The following is a 10,297-nucleotide window of genomic DNA, read 5'->3' as shown; positions in this document are numbered from 1 at the left end:
ACTGGCGGGGGGGCGGGCGGGCCCCCCCCCGCCTGGTCCCCGACTCCGAGCAATTTTAACTCAGGCGTGTCTGATGGTCCCGACTCCGTCCCGCATCCAACAGGCGGGACTGGTCTTTAAGGCTCTTAATAACCTCTATAATCCTATTTTAAAAGGCCCTTGCAAATTTAACCCTTTTCCCACGTAAAACACGCCTGGTGGGAAACACAAACGTGAAACCTGGCGGGAGCACTATTGGATTGCTGACTATTAACTGCAGGTCAACCATTAAAGAGGAGATTTGATCAGCCATCATTTGCAGGTGGCAGGACTTAGTGGTCTCAGGTCTGGGGCAACATTTAGAAGGCTTAACCACACCTGTGGAAGGTTGGAGCCTCACACCCATCTCCAGTGTGACCTCCTGGGAAATCCCTCTCACCACCTTCACTCAGCGCTTCCTCAACGGAGGCATATACCAGAAGCATGGGAGCCATTTATTTCCTTCCCATCTGGGCATTAGAGGAGCTCGAGCACCAGCCGCGGCACCAGCAGAACCAGGAACAACAGCAGCACCAGCAACAGCAGCAGCATCAGGAGCGCCAGGCTGCTGCTCAACCACCTGAGGCTGCACAGGCCAGAAGGGGCCAGCGCCTGGAAGCCCGTCGGCACAGGAGATACCCCACAAACAGGGTCTACAGATGCTGGGTCACCTATCTCAACATGTCTGAGCAGCAGTGCCAAAGGCGGCTCCGACTTTCGCGAGAGGTAGTGACTGACATCTGCGCAATGCTACAGCAAGACCTGCTGCCCAGAGGACCAGGCGGGCAAGCATTACCAGTGGCCATCAAAGTCACCACCGCACTCAACTTTTTTGCCTCAGGCTCATTCCAGGGATCAGCAGCAGACATCAGCGGCATCTCCCAGGCGGCCGCACACACTTGCATCACGCAGGTAACCGATGCCCTCTTTGCCCTCGCGCACAATCACATCCATTTCACCAAGGATCGAGCAAGTGTCACGGCGCGAGCGGTTGGATTAGCTAATCTGGCAGGCTTTCCAAGGGTGCAGGGCGTTGTTGACTGCACACATGTGGCCCTTAAGGCACCTCATCGCAATCCAGGTATTTTTGTCGACCACAAGGGCTTCCACTCCCTCAACGTTCAGCTGGTGTGTGACCACAAGAAGGAATTTTTGCATGTTTGTGCCATGTACCCTGGCAGTTGCCATGACTCCTTCATACTGCGCCAGTCTAGTGTGCCTCTGCTATTCAGTCCACCAGACCAACTTAACAGATGGCTACTTGGAGACAAGGGCTATCCCCTGAGGACGTGGCTGATGATGCCGTTGAGGAGACCATCCAATGAAGCTGAGGAGAGCTACTACTCCAGCCACACGTCCACCAGAGCCATAATCGAGCAAACCATCGGTTCGCTGAAGATGCGCTTCAGATGCCTGGATAGATCAGGTGGAGCCCTACAGTACTCAGCAGCCAGGGTCTCCAGAATCATCGTGGTTTGCTGTGCACTTCACAACATGGCACAGCGTCGTGGCTTGCAGATTCCTGAGGACCAAGTGGCTCCTCACATATCCTCCTCAGGTGAGGAGGAGGAGGAGGAGGGCAAAAACGAACATCCTGCAGAGGCCCATTAACCAGCGACAGCATTACGCGAGAACATTGCTGCCCGGGATGCAAGGAATGCACTCATCCTGGCCAGGTTTGCTTAGCCTAGTCAATCAAACACTTTTGCCTCGCAGCTTCTTACCAGAGCATTGACAATGGCCAAAAACCAAATGATTCCTAGCACTCTGACCACCATACTGACAGTTGCAAATATTCCTAAGGCCTCACTGTGGAAGTCCCAATAGCGAAATGACAGACGCCACAAATGCAACATTTGCCATCACAACTTTTATGTACAATTATGACGTGATGGCATTTTTACACTAAACACAAAATTCCACCCAAGTGACTACCCTTGTGACTACTTGTGCTTTATCTTCCTCTTACACGTGCTCCTATGTAGTGCTTCCCCTGTGGCTTCAGCAGATGTGGAGGCCCCTTGCTCACTTTCTTGCTGCTCCTGCCTCGACATCTTTGGCGGGCGTCCTCTGGGGTTGCGAGCCTGTGAGGGCTTGTCAACAGTCAGCTGCTCCTGCGGCTGTGTAGGGGTTGAGACCTCTATCTCACTTGGGTGTGGACTCCGGTGGGGCTCTGACCAAGAGCTCTGCAGTGGCATGGAAGTGTGAGCGCTTGGAGAGGAGCCCCCACTTCCTTGAGGTATGCCACCAACCTCCCTCTCATGGGTCAGGTCCCCCTCAGCGCCTGCAAGTGGCTGGAGAGCACGTTGCTGCACATCAGTGGGGCCATGGGGACCTGTATCTGCAATGGCAGTCCTACTCAGAAGGACTTCCATGAAGGTCTGGTTTCTCTGTTCAATAGATGCCCATCGCTCCTCAAGAGATGTCATTCTATTCTGAACAATGACCATGTTTTCCATACCCTGGCGACTAAGCTCCTCCATGGCCGTAGCCCTCCTCTCCTCTACCGTAGCCATCCTCTCCTGTACGGTAGCCAGCCTTACCATGGGGGTAGCAATCATTTCCACAGAGGTAGCCATCCTTTCCGTGGTGATGCATTCATGTGCCAATGACTCCACAAAGGCTCTGCTCATGTTCGCTATGGACTACTCCATTCGCTCCACACTCGCAGCGACCCTAGAGACAAAACCTGCCAGAGACTCCTGCATCTGTGCCTGGAGTTCCATCACCTCTGATCTTATGGATGGACCCAGAGGCAGAGGGTGAACATGCTGCTGATCCGAGCTGGCAGAGTCCTGCGCCCTCCAACTAGGACTCTCCACTGCTGTCTCTGTCTCCACAATCTGTTGATGCTCACTTGTGAGCTGTGATACACCAGGTTCCGAAGGTCCCACCGAGGTGTGAGTGTCTGTGCTGGTGCTGGGTGCACTGAATTCTGCTGACGCTGCGTCCTCAGAGGTTGCAGCTTCCTCTGAGGAGTCTGGCTGTTCAGCCTCTTCTTCCTGGCTAGGGGGGATGGATGCTAGTGATGGTCCTGTGGGGGAGTAAAGGGAAGAGTCAGAGATGTGATGCAAAGGCTACATGCACATAGCTTTTTGCAGATGCTCATAAGTCCATCTGTTACAGCTTCACAATCATTATCAGCGACTCATGCAATGTCATAGAGAGAATGGGAAACTTTTCTGTCACCAGCTTGCTGTGTTGCACCCGTCTGTCCATCCCCCACACGCGAATCATCCTCAATGCCCATAATTTCCAGGACGGCCTCCTCCCAGGGGGTCAGGAGGGCTATTGAGGCTGTCCCTCCTCCTGTCCTCACTCGCTCTCTTTTGTTGTGAGCTCTCTTTTCCTGCAATGAGGTAGACAAGTGGAGGTTGAGTGAGAATGAAGGAGTGAGTGTAGAGATTGCATAGCATAGATACTTAGAAGGAGACAAAGATGGAGTCAGTTGTGTTCAAAGCATCAGAGTGATAGGGAGTGTGAGGGCTGCATGGTGGAATAATTATGTGAATGTGAGCATAGAGAGAGAGGGAATGGGTAAGGGTGCATGGATGTCAGTGTCAAGTGGGATGTGGAGGAACAGATTGCTGAAGCTGAGTGCTGGTGAGGAAAGGCAATGGGGATCAGATTGAGGGTGATGGGAAATTCATACTCAATTTTCCAGTGCGCTGAAGGTCATGAAATCTTTTCCTGCACTGTATCCAGGTTCTGCGGGTGACTCCCAAGGAGTTGACCTCCTCAGCCACCTGCATCCACACTGCCTTGGTCTGAGTGGGAGACCTCTTCCTCCCTGATGAAGGGAAGAGCACCTCCCTGTTGGCCCTAGCCCCATCCACTAATGCCTGCAGTGCCGTCTCGTCAAAGCGAGGAGCTGATCTTGCCCTCCCGCTTGTCATTTTGCTGCAGCTCCCTCACACTGCACAGTCAAGAAGCTTGGCAGTCTGTAGAAGAAGCAAGGCTTGCTGTGGACCGTAAATGCAGCAGCAATGATGACATCATCGGAGGGGACTTTCAGTCATGAAAAACCCATTTGCAAAGGCTTCCCACATGTTGGAAATCAATTGGCCAATTGAGTTAAAATTGCATCAATCTCCCACCTCCATTTAGATTCGTGTGAGAAACACGAAATTAAGATAACACGACACCAGCCTGCACCTGAGTTAAAATCCAGCCCATGATCTCTGGACTGTTAGTCCAGTACCATAAGCACTAGGCTACCATACCCTGGGTGACTCCCCGCCCCACCACTCGGTGCTCTTATTGGTTCACACTGATACCTTGCAACCGCCCCCTCCCCCCCCCCCCCAATTCTTCATACAGGCATCTTTCACCCCCATTCCCTTTCTCAGTTCAGTACTCTCCTCCAGCCCCATTCTGAGAGCCATGCCTTTCACTGACTTTGGGAAATGACATTTTTGGCCAGAGCAGTTTTTCATCGCTGGAGCTGGAGGATAGAGCAGGAGAGAGAGACACTGGCTTAGTTCAAAATTCTAGGGAAGGAGCTGTCAGAAGGAACGGGGCACAGAACTTGTGCTCCATACTTATGTTGCCTGTCCTGGATTTAAGCACACACTCAATGTTAAGTCCAAATAACAATATTTCTTACCCATACACCCAAGCATAACTAAAACTGCTCTAGATGGTTATAAGGGAATATTAAAGACTTTGGGCTGGATTTTGCCAATGGGGAGCTTTTGGAGGTGGGACTCACACTTGTCGGGTTTTAGTCCCGCCTCCATCAACTTCTGGCCAACCCACGCTATTTTCCCTTGATTGACCTTGTTGAGTCCGCCCAGCGGGTTCAGCAGACCAATTAAGGGAAAGCCGGTTACAGAGAACATCAGCGTATGACATTTCATCTGTCAAAAGTTTTTGACAGGTGAATTGTCATCGTTTGACAGCTCTGTGAAGCTGTCAAACACTGACATTCTCTGTAGTTTGATGAGCTCTTGAATTCAAGACTGATCAAACCACTTTCTTTAGCAGAAATTAGATGGTTGTTGCATTGGAGAATGCAGCGGCCATCTGTCATTTCTGCCGCGGAGATGCGAGACTCTCTGCATCCCCAACGATTGAAGCCTGCAGGAAGAAACAAAGGTAAGTAAACTTTTTCTAACACTTTCCACTCACCTCACCTACTCACCTCTCCACACTTGCACCCATCACTTACCTTCACAGTGTACTTTTGCACCCCTCCGACCCCCGCAGACCCACTGCTCGTCTCGGTGACCCTGGTGGTGTTCGCAGCCATCGGGAAGCCTGCACTTGTGTGGGTAAAATGGGGATAATCCTCTTCTCTGCCTGTTAACTACCTGTTAACTACCTCCAAGGAGACGAGACCCGGCGCGGGTTGGCTACCCGCCTCCTGGCAAGATGACACGGAGGCGGGTTGGGGACGGGATGGGCACCCGCCCCCAGATTCTGCCATTTTCCCAGCAGTCCCGCCTCCATACCCGCCTCCCCAGGGCTGGCAAGATCGCGCCCTATGAGTGAAAAATTGGGTCGCACCCCCTTTGGGACATTAACTTAGATTGGGGCGCTACTTTTAGTGCCCCGAAAATGTTAGCACCCCTGCACCAGAAATTGAATGGTGGTGCCCAAGCAGGAGGTGGGGCACTACTGGAAGTGCTCTCCCTCCCTCTTGGGGCGCTACCATTCAATATCGTGGCGCTACATTCAGCAGCGCCATGTGTGCCGGCACGTAGCACCGCGGTACTACAGGCCTTCCTCCCCTGATTAAAGGGGAGGGGCCTAGTGTAGCGCGCACCGGAGCCCTGCTGGACCACCAGGGAGCGGGGTGCCGGCCAAAGAGCCCGGCACTCAAGAGGAGCGCCAGGCTGATCGATCGCAGCCGGCACCCCGCAGAAGGAGGCAGAAGGAGGCGAAAGGGGGCAGGTGCTGGCAGGCAGCCCCCAAAAAAATGGCCGCCCGAAACCTGCCCTATAATTTGCGCCGCCCCGGCCGCAAACACGGCACCCTGACCCTGTTGGACACAGCGTCCGGTGGTTGGTCAGGGGGGCACGAGCAAAGTTTGTGGCCGGGGCATGAGCGGGGCGCTGCGCACGGCGATGAGCGGCGTCGCACCCGAGCACTAGGTGCAAAGCAAACTAATTTTTCCCCCTATGGGTTTATAGAACCAGAGACATTTGGATCTTTGCTCCGTGTCATAGGTGAATTTGTTCTATAACAGTGCAGGTTGATCCCAAGTCAAGAACATAGATGAAGGCACAAACTTGAGATCGTGTTTCCACATTGGAGCAGTAGATACTGACATGGGCGCATGACTTTTGAGTATGAGTTTTATACGTCCAATATATGGGTAATATTAGATTAGTGGTTCTCCCTTGTGTTCTACAACCACTCCCGCCTGGCTGCTCAACAGCTACTTACTTTTCCTGGCTAGTGCTCTCTTGCATATGTCCGTGTCAATCTTCAAGTTTATCCCAATCTTGTTGTTGCCATGCCTCTGTTCTATTCTGGCTTTATGCTGCTCTCCATTTCATTTTATTGTGGGTCATAATATAAATAGTGACATATGACAGGAAGAAGCACCAATGGGATCCAACCAGTGCACGATGCAAGACATCATCATAATCCCCTTCCAAAAAACTATATCAGACCAAAGTGCTTATCAAGATAATGGCATATTACAGGAAATGAAATATTTATGACATTTCTCTACAACATACTCACCCCTGAGCTATCTCACTTCACACTTTATTTTCTATAATTCATTCCTTCCTGTATGGTCCATTGTTAAGTGATCTTCAGTAAAATTTCCCATTGTGATATCAACTCTTTCACTGAGGTTGGGGGTCAATCGAAAATTTCAAAACTGAGATTGCTAGTATTTTGATAGGCAAAGGTATTAATTGTTACGGAATCAAGGCGGGTAGATGGAGTTAAGATACAGACCAGCCATGATCTATTTGTATGGCGGAACAGGCTCGAGGGGCTGAATGGCCTCCTCCTGTTCCTATATTTCTATGTTCCTATGCATGCCCATTGTGACATCAGCTGTTTGATACATGCCGCATTGTGACATCTGTTTCCCCTCATGCTACATTGTGATGTACTTCATCAGCACTTGGGATGTCCACTACTTTGCAAGCTGCTGCATTGTGACGTCCACAGCTTTGTGATGACTCACCCCTGCTCCACAGTTATCTGATAGATTATGGAAATGAGAATCAGCTGCTTCGCTTCCCGCAGGAGTGTGGGATTTATCCACAATAAGACCGCAGCAGCATACTGGCACGAGAAATTTGGCACCAACTATGCAATTTGTTTTATGTTGTATACAGCACCAATCTCTCAGAAAATAAATGATGTGAAAACATTGATAGATCTGGTAATGCGTGCCACAAAGTTCTGTATAAAGTGGAGAAGTACAAACATCATTCATCTTATGTTCCCAATTTAGAGCTAACCCATTCAGAGACTGGTCCCCTTTCTTTGAAAAATGATTTTCTTTTCTGTGGTTTTCAGCGCAGTGCTTTCCCACTGTTGCGTAACTTCATCCTGTATGAAGGTGAGAGAGGCAGAGCTTGAAGAGTAAAAAAAGCTTTCTTGCATCCAGTACCATGACTGTGAGCACAAGCAGAACCATTCGTCCTCCTTACAAAAGCAAAATACTGCGGATGCTGGAAATCCGAAATAAAAACAGAAAATGCTGGAAATACTCAGCAGGTCAGGCAGCATCTGTGGAGAGCGAAACGGAGTTAACGTTTCGGGTCGATGACCCTTCATCAGAAACGTTAACTCTGTTTCTCTTTCCACAGAAGCTGCCTGACAAATGCTGAGTATTTCCAGCATTTTCTATTATTAATCCTCCTTGTTGTGTATCTCTGATGCCCCCGTACAGCAGTGCACTTCTACAATAATATTATGTTGGTATGGACTCCACCCCCCCCCCCCCCACAGTCCTCTTGATCAGCATTGTTGTATACAAAGGCTCCTCATCAACAAGCTCTGGTTAATGGAAAAATACGTTGTCACAAGATACCAGACTGCAATGTCATGGGAGGATCACATCAGCTCATTAATATCCTTTCTGTTTGCTCCACGTTTTATTCTTTTTGATGTGGAATTATTAAGCATAGTATTTCAAAAGGAAGCAGCAGCATGGGTGTTGGCAGTGCCAAACTGATGAGATGCTGTTTGACGAGGGATGAAGCGTAAAGTTGATCCTACCAATCACTCAGCCAATGCTTAATTTAGCAAGGTAGAAAAGGCACAAAAACTGTGATTGCTATTCAATGACACTGTAAAGGTTTGCATTTTTTGCAATGTATTTTTTTTTAATAGTTAATCTCCAGGACACTGTTTACAAAAAGTAAAGGGGTCAGTTTTCCTGACCTTTGTCCCAAGGGAATGCCCATTCCCCGAGAGCAAAGATCAGGGGAAACCAGGGTTGGTTTATTCTTCCGCCTTTACGCTGTCCCAGGAGGGAGTGCTCCCCCATCATCCACCTCGCTTTCCTGGGGCGGCCAAGAAGATGGCAGCCAGCTTGCACTGGGAATACGCACAGCACAGAGTTTTCTAACCCCAAGAGCATGACACTGCATTTGGGTGCATTAAATAAAAATAAAAAATTTTTTAATGTTTAAAATTCATTTATGGGATCTGGACGTCGCTGGCAAGGTTAGCATTTATTGCCCATCCCTAATTGCCCTTGAGAAGGTGGTGGTGAGCCGCCTTCTTGAACCGCTGCAGTCCGTGTGGTGATGGTACTCCCACAGTGCTGTTAGGGAGGGAGTTCCAGGATTTTGACCTAGCGATGATGAAGGATCGGCGATATACTTCTAAGTCAGGATGGTGTGTGACTTGGAGGGGAACTTGGAGGCGGTGGTGTTCCCATGCACCTGCTGCCCTTGTCCCTCTAGGTGGTGGAGGTCGTGGGTTTGGGAGGTGCTGCCAAAGAAGCCTTGGCGAGTTGTTGCAGTGCATCTTGTAGATGGTACACACTGCAGCCACGGTACGCCGGTGGTGGAGGGAGTGAATGTTTAAGGGGGTGGATGGGGTGCCAATCAAGCGGGCTGCTTTGTCTTGGATGGTGTCGCACTTCTTGAGTGTTGTTGGAGCTGCACTCATCCACCTAACTTCGTTAAAATTGGCTCATCCACCTAACCTCGTTAAAATTGGCCCAGATCTTTTGATATGTTCTGAATCACCAACCCTGTGCGCATTTTTGTACTCTCTGCAAATTTAAGAATGGTTTTGTTTCAGTCCTCCTCTAGATCATTAATGAAAATGATGAATGGCAACACAACTAATATAAAGATCTGAAGCACTCCACTTGTAACTGGGCCCCAAGCAGAGCCACCCCATTAATGATAACCTTCTACTTATGTGATATCAATCAGCTATTGTAATCCTGTAATCTCAAGAGAGCTAAGAAAATTCCAAATACCGTATATGCAATACTTTATTTAAAATACTTTTTGGAAATCAAGGTATATTGCGTCTACTGGACTATCTTCATTCTCAAAAAAAGTCAATCAAGTTAGTGAGGCAAGATCTATGTTTACTAAAGCCGTATAACCATCAATTTCTCCAAGTGATCAAATATCACATCAGATATAACACTTTCCAATAATAAAAACAAAAAATGCTGGAAATACTCAGCAGGTCAGGTAGCATCTGTGGAGAGAGAAACAAAGTTAACGTTGCAGGTCGATGACCTTTCATCAGAACTGGAAAAGGTTAGAGATACACTTAATGGCACAGTTTTAAAGAGTGTGCAGGGACAGAGGGACCTGGGAGTTAATGTGCATAGGTCCCTGAAGATGGCAGGACATATTGAGAGAGTGGTTAACAAAGCATATGGGACCTTGGGCTTCATAAATAGAGGTATTGAGTACAAAAGTAGAGAAGTTATGCTGAACCTTTATAAAGCGCTGGTTAGGCCACGACTGGAGTATTGCGTCCAGTTCTGGTCACCACACTTTAGGAAGGATGTGTAGGCCCTTGAGAGGGTGCAGAGGAGATTTACCAGAATAGTTCCGGGGATGGGGGATCTTAGCTACAAGGAGAGGTTGGAGAAGCTGGATTTGTTTTCATTAGAGCAAAGGACGTTGAGGGGTGATTTGATAGAGGTGTACAAGATTATGACAGGTTTGGATAGGCTAGACCGAAAAGGCTGTTCCCACTAGTTGATGGTACAAGGAGAGGGGACACAGATTTAAGGTTTTGGGCAAGAGATACAGGGGGGTATGTGAGGAAAAACATTTTTACGCAGCGAGTGGTGAGGACCTGGAATTCGCTGCTGACGGAAGTG

This window comes from Somniosus microcephalus, chromosome 24, assembly GCF_052327205.1.
Source record: "Somniosus microcephalus isolate GS21.2 chromosome 24, FLI_Smic_1.0, whole genome shotgun sequence".
Taxonomy (NCBI): Eukaryota; Metazoa; Chordata; class Chondrichthyes; order Squaliformes; family Somniosidae; genus Somniosus; species Somniosus microcephalus.
This window is presented reverse-complemented; position numbering follows the sequence as displayed.